We start from the raw sequence: 12,509 nt of genomic DNA, 5'->3' as shown, positions 1-12,509 counted from the left end.
AGGTTTTTAACCTTTGCCTTGCCATTGACTAGCTGGATGACCTTGGGCAAATCTCTTAACTTCTAGAGTCTCTGTTTATTGACTGATAAAATGGAGATGAACACAGGATCTGGAGCTATCTCCCTGGGTCAAACGTCTTATCTCATTGATTTAGAGCTGGAAGGGACCTCAGAGGTCACCTGATCTACCTCCCTTATTTTACAGATAGGCCCAGAGAAGTTGCAACTTGCCTCTTTGTAGGATCATTCACGTCTAGTCCTATATATTCAAATCCAGTGTCCTTTCCATTGCATTATGGGATTTTTGGGAGAAAATCACTTACTGATTTTCAAAGCAGCTAGGGGATGAAGCGGACAGAGTGCTGGCCCTGGAGTCAGGTAGCCCTGAGTTCAGACTAACTATGTGACTTTGGGCAAGTCACTGCACCCTGTTTGCCTCAGTTTCCTCATCTGTAAAATGGGCTGGAGAAGGAAATGGCAAACCACTCCAGCGTCTTTGCCAAGAAAAACCCAAATGGGGTCAGGACATGGAAGTCGGACATGACCGAAACAACCGAATAACGTGTTAATGTGAGTTATTTTCCTTACGACAGTGATCTCCAAGGCGCCTTCCAGTTCTGTGCCTCTACTTCTACTCTAGTTCACGCTGATGGCTCCTTCCCCAGAACTATTCTACCTCTAATGGGTCCCACACATTTTAGAACTTGTAGCTGTTTCACATAAGTTAATTTTACCTTCTCTACTAGAACGTAATCTCCTTAAAGACAGGGGCCTACTTTCCTACAGAGCCTACGCATTCTTGTTGAAAAGCTATTTAATAACAGCCTTGACTGGTTTTGCACTTTACAAACAAGCACCGAAAAACACAATTAAATGTCCGAGTGATTATCTATTTATTAGCTTAAGCCATCTAGAGAACATTACTTGATAGTACTTTGTTAACCAGTTAACATTAGTAAGCTATGGACAACCAGGTGCACCAGATGGAGGATTGAACTCAGGGTCAGAAACAGCTGGGTTCAAATTCTGCCTTAAACACTTATGACCCAGGGCAAGTCATGTAACTTCCCTCTGAGCCCTAGTCTCTCAACTGTGAACTGGAGATGATATGTTATATATGATATGTTCCTACTTTATGGTATATCGATAGCACCTAGTTTACAAGGTTGTTATCAGAATCAAATGAGATAATACGGGGTGTCCCAAAAGTCGTAACTTCAAAGACTTTTGGGGGACCCAGTATCTGTAAAGTGCTCCACAAACCTTGCTACATAATTGCTAGCTATTATAATTACTACCAGCTATAAATTCCAGAGCCCAAAGCAAAGACCCCATCTCTCTCCCACACCTTTAACTAGGCTTTCTTCAGGCACTGGAGGAAGATGTTAAGATGTTAATTGCTTTAATTCATCTTCAGCTCAACCCCAGGATCAAGCACTGACCTCAGATCGTGCCAGCTAGAATTGTTATCTTCTTAAAAGAAATAAAAATGTACTCCCTTTTCAAGTATTTTTTTTTAATGGACAACTCTAACTGGACTTTTCCTTCTCTTTTCTAAGTCTCAAGTTTCCTCTTCTATAAAACGATAGATGGTCTTCATCACCTCTAAAGGCCCTTCCAGCTCCAGCCGACATTCTTATCACTATAGATCTAATCAGGAGAAAGCTGAACGTGTCAAGCCCATGAGATTAGCCACCCATGTGATGACTGTATGGCGGATGGGGGCAAACCTCGACCTTGACAACATTGTCACTGAAGAAAATAAAGCACCGGGTGGGAGGCTGTGCCTAGTTCCCAATATAGCAGTCTGGAGCAAATAGGCTATAATCCTGGATCTCCGAGTCCAGGAGTAAGGGGAGCCTCGACCAGCTGCAGAGCAGCACGGGCTGGTGGCCTAAGTTTCACCTATTTTACAGGTGAGGAAACTGAGGCAAACTAAAGTTAAGTGATTTGCCCAGGGTCACCTAGTTAATAATCGTCTGAAGTCAAATTTGAACTCCAGTCTTCCTAATATTACATTTTATATATGTGTGTGTATCTGTACACACACACCCGTGTATGTCTATATCTATATACACGTATGTGTGTATATGTGGACGTATGCATAAGCACATGCGCGCGTGCGCGCGCGCGCGCACACACACACACACACACAAGCACACAAGCACAGCTGGCCTTTGGGCTTCTAAACCACGCCTGAAATACCCACTGTTTCTGGTAGCAGATATATTGGCAAATCACAGCTTTCTTTCTCGGGCAGGGTCACCTTGTCTCAAACCCTGTAGGCATCATGGTAATTCACCACTTCAAAGGATAACATTTCTTCTTTATACCTTTTCCAACCCAGGTATACTCTCTGTCCTTCTCTGAGAACCTCATACCTGGGAATGTGGCTATAAAGCCCCAAGGCCATTCTGAGAGAAGTCCTTGGAGGATTTCAGTAATGAACAGCTCCTGGATAGGGCCCAAGAAGACAATCTCCTATGTTATTCTACTCTAAAGGGATCCTGCTTTGTCTATACTAAGGTCCAAGGGCAGGCTTAAATCTACAAAGGAAACCAAAAGGGTACAATGTACCAAATGCCACTCTCCTCCATATTCACCTCTAGTAAGGTACTAACTATCACCTTAACACAGATTCCCAAGAAAGTCAGTGAAGGTGGAAAGGACAGTACCCTATAATTGTTTTTAAAAATAAAACTTTATTAACATCTCCTTTCCCTTGCCTCTCATAAAGCCATCCTTTATAAAAAAGAAAATAAAAGAGGGTAAAACAAAATTCAGAACTAACAGACACATGGAAAAAAAAAACTGACAATATATGCAGATTTCCACATCCATAGTCCCTCCACCTCTCCAAAGAAATTGGAAACTAATTCAGTTCAAATGAAAAAGCCATCAGTAATGAAGAGGTGCAGTGGATAGACTGCGGAGCCTGGAGTCAGGAAGACTCATCTTCCAGAGTTCAAATCTGGCCTCAGGCACTCACTAGCTGTGTGACCCTGGACAAGTCACTTAACCCTGTTTGCCTCAGTTTTCTCATCTGTAAAATGAGCTGGAGAAGGAAGTGGCAAACCATTCAGGTACCTTTGCCAAGAAAACCCCAAATTGGGTCACGAATGTTGGACATGAAACAACAAAAAACTAGCAATTTGTGTGCCCAAGGCAAGTAGTAAAAAAGACACTCCCTCTGTAGATTGGAAGCTTGAGAGGAAGGTGGGAGGGGTGGGAGGAGAAGGGACAGTGGCAGACACTCAGCCCAAGGGAGGCTGCAGTGGCTGGGGAATTTCAGCGGGGTGCACCACTCCCCAGAGGTGTGACACGGGGGAAGGAAGTGTTAGAGTTGGCCTCCAAGTTTAATTAAGTATGCTTACTAGTCACTGAGTGGCTAAGAGCAATTGTTCCAGTAGGAAAGAATTTTAAATGTTATCACCCCAACAAATTTCAGAGCCTAAGGCAAACACGCAGCCTCTCCCACACCCCTTACCCAGGAAGGCTTCAACCACAGGAGGAATATGCTAATTAATGTAATGACTCTCCAGTAGGGCTCTGGGATTGGGCACTAGGAAACCTAATCTAAGGAAGAGGGACACTGGAGGCCAGAGATGCAGGGACCAGTCTTTGTGGCTCCAGTGCTGGAATTGAAATGTGTAAGACAGTTCAAATCCCGCCCTCAACCTAACCTAACTGTGATAGGTGGCCATTTAACTAGTCATTTAACACCCCTAAGCCTCACCACACGTAAAATGTTTATTTTTCCAGTGGGTGGGAGAAAGTAGGAGGGGAAAAAAACCAAATAATAATTGAAAAAAATAAAATGTTTTAAAATAAAATAAATCGGGCTAATAATAGCATCTCGCTCACAGAGTTGTCATGAGAATCAAATGAAGTGATGTGGAAATTGCTTTGCAAACCTTCAAATGCTATTTTTTTTGTTGCTGAGTTGCTCCAGTTGTGTCTGACTCTCAATGACCCCATCTGGGGTTTTCTTGGTGAAGATACTGGAGTGTTTCGCCTTTTCCCTCTCCAGCTCATTTTACAAATTAAGAAACCAAGGCAAACGGGGTTAAATGACTTGCCCAGGGTCACATAGCTAGTAAACATCTGAGTCCAGATTTGAACTTGGGTCTTCCTACTGAAGTTTGAGTTTACAATCCCATAACCCTGCCCCTCCCCTCTTCTCCCACCCCTGGGACTTCCTTTTTCTCAAGAACTCTTTTCTAATAGCATCTATCTGGCCTTGTACTTTTATTATTAATTAATTGTTTCGGAGCTTACATTTATCCCTGTTAAATTTCATCTTACTAGATTCAAGTCTATTGCTTGCTCTAGTCTGTCCACATCTTGTGGAGTTCCCAGTCTATGATCCAATACTGTTGTTCCTCCAGAGTTGGGTCTCGAGTGGTTTGGGATGGCCAAAAGCAACTGTTATCACCCCAGTGCTCTAGGACCACCGCTCTATCCACTGCACGACTCATCTGCCCCCAAAAGCTAGATAAATGCTAGCTATTCTTATTAAGAAATGGGTCTTCAACTCCAAAAGACTCATGAAGGAAAAAGCTACACACATCCAGAGAAAGATTCACGGAGTCTGAAGGCAGACTGAGGCAAACCTTTCGCTCTCTTTTTTTCCATCTTTTTTGGTGTCATTTCTCCTTTCTCATGATTCATTCCATCGGTTATAATTCTTCTATACCACTGCACTATTATGTAAATAAGTTCAACGTGAAGGCAAACGTAGAATCTACATTGGATTCCATGCCATCTTGGGGGTGGGGGGAGAGGGAAGGCGAGAAAATTTGGAACCCAAAAACTTGTGAAACTGAATGTTGTAAACTGAAAATAAAAAATAAATTTATTAAAAAAAAAATAAAAGAAATAGGTCTTCATGCTACTGAGATGTTCTAGTCTGGGAGTCTCCACTAGGCCATCTAACAAATCTCTTCAGGGAAGGGTTTACGTTGATGGTAACTGGTTTAAAAGGACTGAGAAGGAAAAAAAAGATAAAGCATATCATTCAACAATATCTTTATGGGCCACATAGAGAAACAGGGCTGGGTGATTTCATTGTCAGGTGGCAGTATAGGTACTTTCTCCCAGCAATTAGCACAATGCCTGGTACCTCTTGAGGACTTAATAAAATGCTTCTTAAGAATAGGTAGGTGGTAAAGTGGATAGAAGACTGGCCCTGGAATCAAGAGCACCTGAGTTCAAATGTGACCTCATACAGTTAGCAGCTGTGGGAATACTGGGCAAAGTCACTTAACCCTGATCGCATCCCCCCCAAAAACTAACAAAAATAAAATGCTTATTTGACTGATTAGCCCGTAGTAGGGACTTGACTGGTGGTTGTCCTTTGTTCTCGAAGAGGACCAAAATGACATCCCTATGCTTGAGGGGATCTCAAACCCGTTGGTGAGTTGGGGGGTGGGGTGTGTACCCCAAGCCTGTGAAGACTTCCCCTGGTGGAACGGGCGGATGAGAACAATTTGTTCCAAAGCTATGAAGGCGGCTGACACAGGCACTGTGGAGAGCTTAGAGCTTGGTCAGACACTGAAGACACCAAGGTCATCCGCCGCCTCTTGAGCCATCACAGGTCGTCTGGACTCTGTCCTGCCACTGGACTGTGACGACTCTGGAGGAGAGAGTGAGGCCGACCACTTTGTGCAACTCTGCCTCACTTAAGTCCAATTTATGCACGAATCCAAAGACATCACCCAGGAGGGACTTAGTAAGTACCTGAGTCATCAACTAGAGGCATGTCTGGACCGTGACGACTCTGGAGGAGAGCACGAGGCCGATGACTTCGTGCAACTCTCTCACTTAAGTCCAATTTACGCAGAATTCAAAGACATCACCCAGGAGGGACTTGGTAAATTCTTGGGTCATCAACTAGAGGCATGTCTCCAGTGAAGAACCACAGGGCTTGTCTTCCTTTGGTGACTTAGGTGGAGGTGTAGATGGAATGCTTCTGAACGTTGTGGACAACACACAAGTCTGGAGGAACGACGGTATCGGGTGATAAACTGGGAATTCCCAAAGATGTGGACAGACCAGAGCTACCATAGACTTGAATCTAGTAAGATGAAATTTAACACGGATAAACCTAAATTCCAAAACAATTAGCTGCTTCATTATACAAGTACAAGGCCGGGCAGATGCTACTAGAAAACAGTTCATGAGAAAAAGGAAGTCCCAAGGGTGGGAGAAGGGGGGAGGGGCAGGGTTATGGGATTCCAAGTTCAAAATCAACCAACCCTGAAAGACATTGCCTAAAAGTCAAGGCAAGCTTGGGTTGCATTAACAGAAGCACAAAACCTAGACAGTAAGGTAATCTAACACCACCCCACACCCCCATCCAACCGTACTCTGCTCTGGACCACAGCCCTATGCCAGTAGCTGGGTGGTTCAGTGGATGGAGAGCGCTGGGCCTGGAGTCAGGAAGATCTGAGTCCCAATAAAGCCTGTGTGACCTTGGGCAAGTCACTTAACTCCAACTGCCCTGCCTTCCCCCCTCCAAAGTCTACATGCTTTTTGGGGGGAGCGCACTATTGTTAAACAAGTATCAGGACACAGCCTTGGTTGTCTAGTATGTGATAACAAAAAAAACCAGGTTTCAGATTGAATGTCTGGCTGAGCTTCCTTCCAGGTCTGCTCCAACTTGATTCTATGAAAAGGACAGTGATGAGAAGGAAAGAAAAAAAAAAGAAAAGAAAGTAAAGGGGAGGGAATGAAGGTGAGGAATAAAGATGGGGAGGCCAGTTTATTTCTGAATTTCAATACAGAAAATACTAAGTATGATTAAATGGGGGTAGTTACATAGTCAGCCCCATCATCTTCTTTCTCATACAGCATGCACCCTTTAGCTAAGACCTACCACAACTGCCTTTGCCAAAAGAGAAACTAGTCAGACAAAAAAAAAGTTCACTTTTTTAAAATGTGAATTAAAGTAAATTAAAAATGCCTGCCTGCTGGGGTTGTTGTGAGGTTGATGCGAGATAAGATATATGAAGTTATGATTTCATTCAATTCAACTTTCTCACTTTACCAAGGACAACATTAAGTCCCAGAGACAAAGTCACCAGTAGCTATTAAGTTTTTCTTTTTCATGGTTTTTCCCTTTTGTTCTGATTTTTCTTTCATAACATGACTAATGTGGAACTACTTTTAATATAATCTTGTACATGTATAGCCCATATAGGATTGCTTGCCTTCTTGGGGAAGGGGGTGGGGAGGGAGGGAGGAAGAAAAAAAATCTGGGACTCAAAATCTTATAAAAGTAAATGCTGAAAATTATCTTTATGTGTAATTGGAAAAAAATATAGTATTAAGTGGGAGAAAAAAAGCAGTTATTAACGACAAATCCAGACCTTCAATCTGAGGATCCCAAGATTTAAGGCTGGAAAAGGCTTTAACAGTCATTTGGTCCAATTCCCCTCATTTTACAGGTGAAGACACTGAGGCTGAGCAAGATGGAATGACTTCCCCAATGTGACATGGTAAAAAAACAGAGCAAGATGTTCTGGGTCCAAATTCAGAGTTCTTTTCTCTTTCCACCATGACCCCTCGCAGGCCAGTGTGAAGTCTTGAATATTTGCCAAACCCACATTTTGTCACTGGATAAAAAATTATGTCTCCATCCCAATGGAGGGAACACTCGTGCTAATAAAACATTGGGGCAGTGTGGCAAATAACTGTGGAATAATGGGGGCTGGAAACTCCCAGTTCTAGTCCCGGCTCTAGCATGTCCTCACTATAAAGCCTGGGCAAGTCACCTAAATCCTGCCTCAGTTTCTTCTTTGGCAAAATAGGTATCTTCATTATCCCAAAGATGCAGAATAACTAAAAAAAGGAGATAATAGGATAAAGGAGATATTTTCAGTGCTTGAAGAAGGTTAGAAACGTGCTACAGGAATGCTAGGGTTTATGATCCCAACCTTCAAGACAGATCTGAGCTCTGAATGATCTCCTATCTCACAGTTTAAGAAGAGCACCCAGGACACTCATGCCTCCTTCCTCTCCAGGCTTTCCCTACCATGCCCAGCAATGGGAGCCTCGTCTTCTCTTCCCCACCCCTTTTCAGGTTCGTTTTATGGTGTTGTTGTTCAGTCATGCCTGACTCTTTGTGACCCCATCTGAGGTTTTCTTAGCCGAGATACTACAGTATTTCCTTCTCCAGCTCATTTTACAGATGAGGAAACTGAGGCAAACAGGGCTAAATGACTTGCCCAGGTTTGAATAGCTAGCTAGTAAGTGTCTGAGGACAGATTTGGACTCAAGAAGATGAGTCTTGAGGACTCCAGGCCTGGCACTCTCTCCACTTCACCACCTAGCTGCCCCAAAGCAAGAAAAATAGATTCCGAGAATTAAGACATACTTTCAAAAAAGCAGGGTAAAAAAACCAAAATGGATGTTTTCTAGTTAATGCTCAGATGGTTAACCAGGAAACGGAATTCAAGCCAATACCTGCAACTCCTTAATTAAAGCTTTCCCATAAATCAACATGAATTTATTTATTAAGCACCTACAACATATGCCAGGCACTGTACCAGGTATCGGCATTACAGACAAAATATAGTCCTTGCCTTCAAGAAGCTTAAATTTTAACAGTGGAAACAACACGTCATGTACACATGTGAGCATGTACAACACACGGAGGAGTAAGGACAGGGGCTGAATCTGTAACTTCCTTCATTAGCACTGGGAACTCCAAAATGAGGAAACCTCCTCAACTGAGTTAAGCCAAATCAATAAGGATTTATTAAGTGCCTACTATGTGCCAGACACTATATGCTAAGCACCGGGGTGATAGAAAGGTAAAAAACCTGTTCCTGCTCTCAGGGAGCTCACAGTCTAAGGAGAAGAGACAACACGCAAACTACATACAACAAACTACATACAGGAGAAACTGGAAATCATCAGAGAGAAGGCGCTAGAATTAAGGAGGACCCAAAAGGCTTTTTTTGTGGAAGGTGGGATTTGAGCTGAGGCCTGAAGGAAGCCAGGGAAGCCTGGGCTGAGATGAAAAGGGAGGGAATTCCAAGCATGAGAAACAGCAGAGAGTAAGAAGGTACTCACAGGGTCCCGTGTGAAGAACAGCCAGGAAAGTCAGTGTGATGGAATTGTAAAGTAAGTGGAGAGAAAAGCATAAAACTAGAAAGATAGGCAGGAGCCACCTTGGTCATTCAGAGCTTTAAATGCCAGAGCATTTTTATATTCTGATTCTGGACACAATAGGGAGCCAATGGAATTTACTAAGTAGGGGAACCACCCAGTCAGATCCCACCTGTGTTTACGAAGATCCCTTTGAGAATGGCCTGGAGTAGGGGTGAGCCTTGAAGCAAAGAAGTATTAGAGTGGAACCTATTATTAGAGCAGGGAAGGGTTAAGTGACTTGCCTGGGTTTATACAGCCCAGTCCTGGTCAGAAACACTCTGGCCAATGTGTGCGTGCTAGGGGGGAGGAGGAACCATGGAGAGGCCATATATCAGCAGCTATATATTCCATCCCCCGCTCTCCTACAATGGCCTCACATCCCGTTTCAGTAGATTATCAACGAATGTCATACATGTTTTCGGGGAATTCACATATGAGACAATCAATGAGCTTCACAGACCTCGAGAAAAAGGGCTTCTCTCTCATCTCCCACCCTCCCCACTTTTCTACTTCAATAGGGAACACCTGATGGGAAGGCCATCTTGTTCTGAAAGACCCCTGGGAAGCGGCCAACTCCCTAACTTTCTCCTCAGCCCATCCCCCCCACCCCCAACCCCCACCCCCAGGCCAAGACTCGGAGGATTTAGGAGCCATCAATGGGGAAATCTTCTTCTTAAATGTAGCCTAAATCCCTCACGCTACATCTTAAGCCTGTCTCCTCTTGTTCCTTGCTCGGTGGAGATGGCCAAAAGCTGGTCACCCTCCGGCGGGAGAGGCCTTCACAGAGGCAAAGACCTTTATTAAATGCCTCCCTGAGTCTTCCCAGTCAAATAATCCCAGCCCCTTTAGGCTTTTGTGGAGGGACTTACTTCCCAAGCCTTTAATCACCCAGCCTGCCTATTCCACCCACGGCCCAGCCACCCTCCCAGGTCAAGCTAAGGGCTCAGTCAGGCCATCTGGTAATAATGAAATTGGCGGGGGAGACCGAGGGAAGAGGTGGAGAGATCCCTCAGGGGGCTTCAGAAGGGGAGGGGGGAAGTAAGGTGTGGGGTGACCTAGGACAAAGGTCAGGGGAAGCCTCCCCTCCATCCCAGAGAGGAAGGAAGGCCCAGGCAGGCCTGGGCCCAGCAGCTGCCTTGGCAACAGAAGCAAGGCCTGACAGGCTGGACTTTTGTTTCTGCTCAGACCCTGGGAATCACCGAGGGGGGCTGGCTGGGGGGAGACCCTCACTCTCGAGCCAGTTTGGTGGGGGAGGGGGGAAGAAATCGAGGAATCAAAGGCAGCTGCAATGGTAAGGGCCTCCGGGGGAAAACGGCAACGGAAAGCAGAGAACGGACTTGGCAAGGACCTAGGGCTTGGCAAGGTGACTCGAAGCCCCTGCCGGGGAGCCCCAAGGTATGACTTTAATCAATAACCGCTTCAGTGAAAAATCCGAACAGTCAGAACAGGCCTGACTCAAGGGCCCAAACACTTCCCAGCTCCTGCCCCAGGGTCAGAGGAGACAAGTGAACCTAGCAGGCCTGCTATGTAAATGAACCTCCTGGGCCCAAGGAACCAAACCAGGCCAGGAAAAAACTAGGTCAGAAGCAAAGCAAAGTAATGCCAAGCAGTGCAATAAGACAAACACTTATTAAACACCTCCTGGGTGCCAGAGGCAAAGGATACGGAGGTGAAGAAAAATAGACCCTGCCCTCTAGGAGCTTCCATTCTAAAAGAGGAACAAGCAGGTAGTCTACTGAAACACAAGGCAGAGGGGGTAAATGAAACCTCATTGTCATCATCACCACCACCACCATCTCTATATCAGCATTAAGGTTTGCCAAGGGCTTCACAAATATTAACTCATTTGATTCTCACAACGACCCTGGGAAGTAGGTACTGTTATTACTACAAATGGGGATACCAAGGCAGGCAGAGGCTTAAAGGACTTGCCTAGGATCGGAACTGAGGTTTGCCTTCATAATTCCAGGTCCAGAGCTCCATTTTTACTGCATCAGCTAGTCAGCTGTCTCTAGACAGGGCCAAGCAAAGCAGTCAAGGCAAATAAAGACTATCATGAAGAAAAAAAAAGGAAATTGTAGGGCACAGATTCACTCTTGGACCCCTGACTCCTCACGACACCAATGCCATACTACTACCACAGGCCCAGACTGGATGCTGCCCCAGACCTTTGGGGAGCTTCTCTCCAAAGCTAAAAATCAAAGATTCTAAAGCCAGAAGGGACTTACTTCAGCCATTATTCTACTCGTTCATCTTAAATTACAGCTAAAGAAATGTTGGTCCAGAAACATGGGGGAGGGGGAGGGTAGAGATGACTAAATCAGGAAGAGGAAGGAGAAATGAGAAGAGACTATGTCAGCCTGGGGTGGGAGATAGTGCTGAACTGGAAATCAGGAAGGTCCAGCTGCCGCTTTAATAATGCTTGTCAGCCGTGTGATGCTGGACAGGCGGGCCTAGGTCCTTCCTCTATAAAATGGAGACTAAATATCTTTGAGCTTGCTTCCTCATCTGTAAAACTGAGAACTAAAAAAAAAAAAACCTGCTAATATCTCTAGTGCTTCCTCCAAAGGGCCATTCTGGAGGATCAAATGAGACAGTTGATGGCAGAGTACTCACAAATGTTAGTTATTATTATTGTGGTATATGGTCGATGTGCACAGAGGCGGGGGCGGGGAGGATAACAGCCAGCATGTGTAGGATAGTTTAAGGTCTGCAAGGCGCTTTACAAATATCTCGTTTCATCCTCAGAAGGAGTCTTGGAGGCAAGGGCCATCATGATCATCCCCATTTTTACAGATAAGGAATCTGAGGCACACAGGGGTGAAGAGACTTGCCCAGAGTCACAAAGCTAGTTAGGCATCTGAGGCAGGTTTTGTACTCAGGACTTTCTAACTCCACATCTAGTGCTCTATCCCTGCTTAGCTGCCTCAGGAGAGCCTCACCCCCCACCCCCCTACACACACACACACACACACACACACACACACAGAGAGAATGCATGTCTGTAAGTCCCCCTCTAAAGTGTAAAGACTGAAGATAAGCACAACACAGACTGGAGATAGGCAGAGAAAAGGGTAAATGAGTAACAGGGAAAAAAAATCATTGAAAATTGTTACAAAGGTTTTGTTTTTCTTTTTTTTTTTCCAATGAGGGGAGGAGAGGAAGAAAAATAGGTTATTGTTCACTGAAAAAAATAAACATTTTAATAAATTCAAAATTTTTTAAGCATTAAAAAGAAAAAACCATGGAAACCCATTCACAGGTTGGAATATGCACGCACACACATACCTGCACAAACACATATAGACAAAGCTTCACCCTGAGCTCCCCAACTACAAGGCCAACTCTGAGAGA

At 44.6% G+C, this 12,509-nt stretch overlaps 1 protein-coding gene across 4 annotated transcripts in view; it reads right to left on the bottom strand.

The window, feature by feature from the left end:
- TNRC18 (trinucleotide repeat containing 18) overlaps positions 1 to 12,509 on the bottom strand; it is a 153,099-nt gene that overhangs the window by 86,074 nt on the left and 54,516 nt on the right. The window lies entirely within an intron of this gene.

This window comes from Trichosurus vulpecula, chromosome 1, assembly GCF_011100635.1.
Source record: "Trichosurus vulpecula isolate mTriVul1 chromosome 1, mTriVul1.pri, whole genome shotgun sequence".
Taxonomy (NCBI): domain Eukaryota; kingdom Metazoa; phylum Chordata; class Mammalia; order Diprotodontia; family Phalangeridae; genus Trichosurus; species Trichosurus vulpecula.
This window is presented reverse-complemented; position numbering and strand designations above follow the sequence as displayed.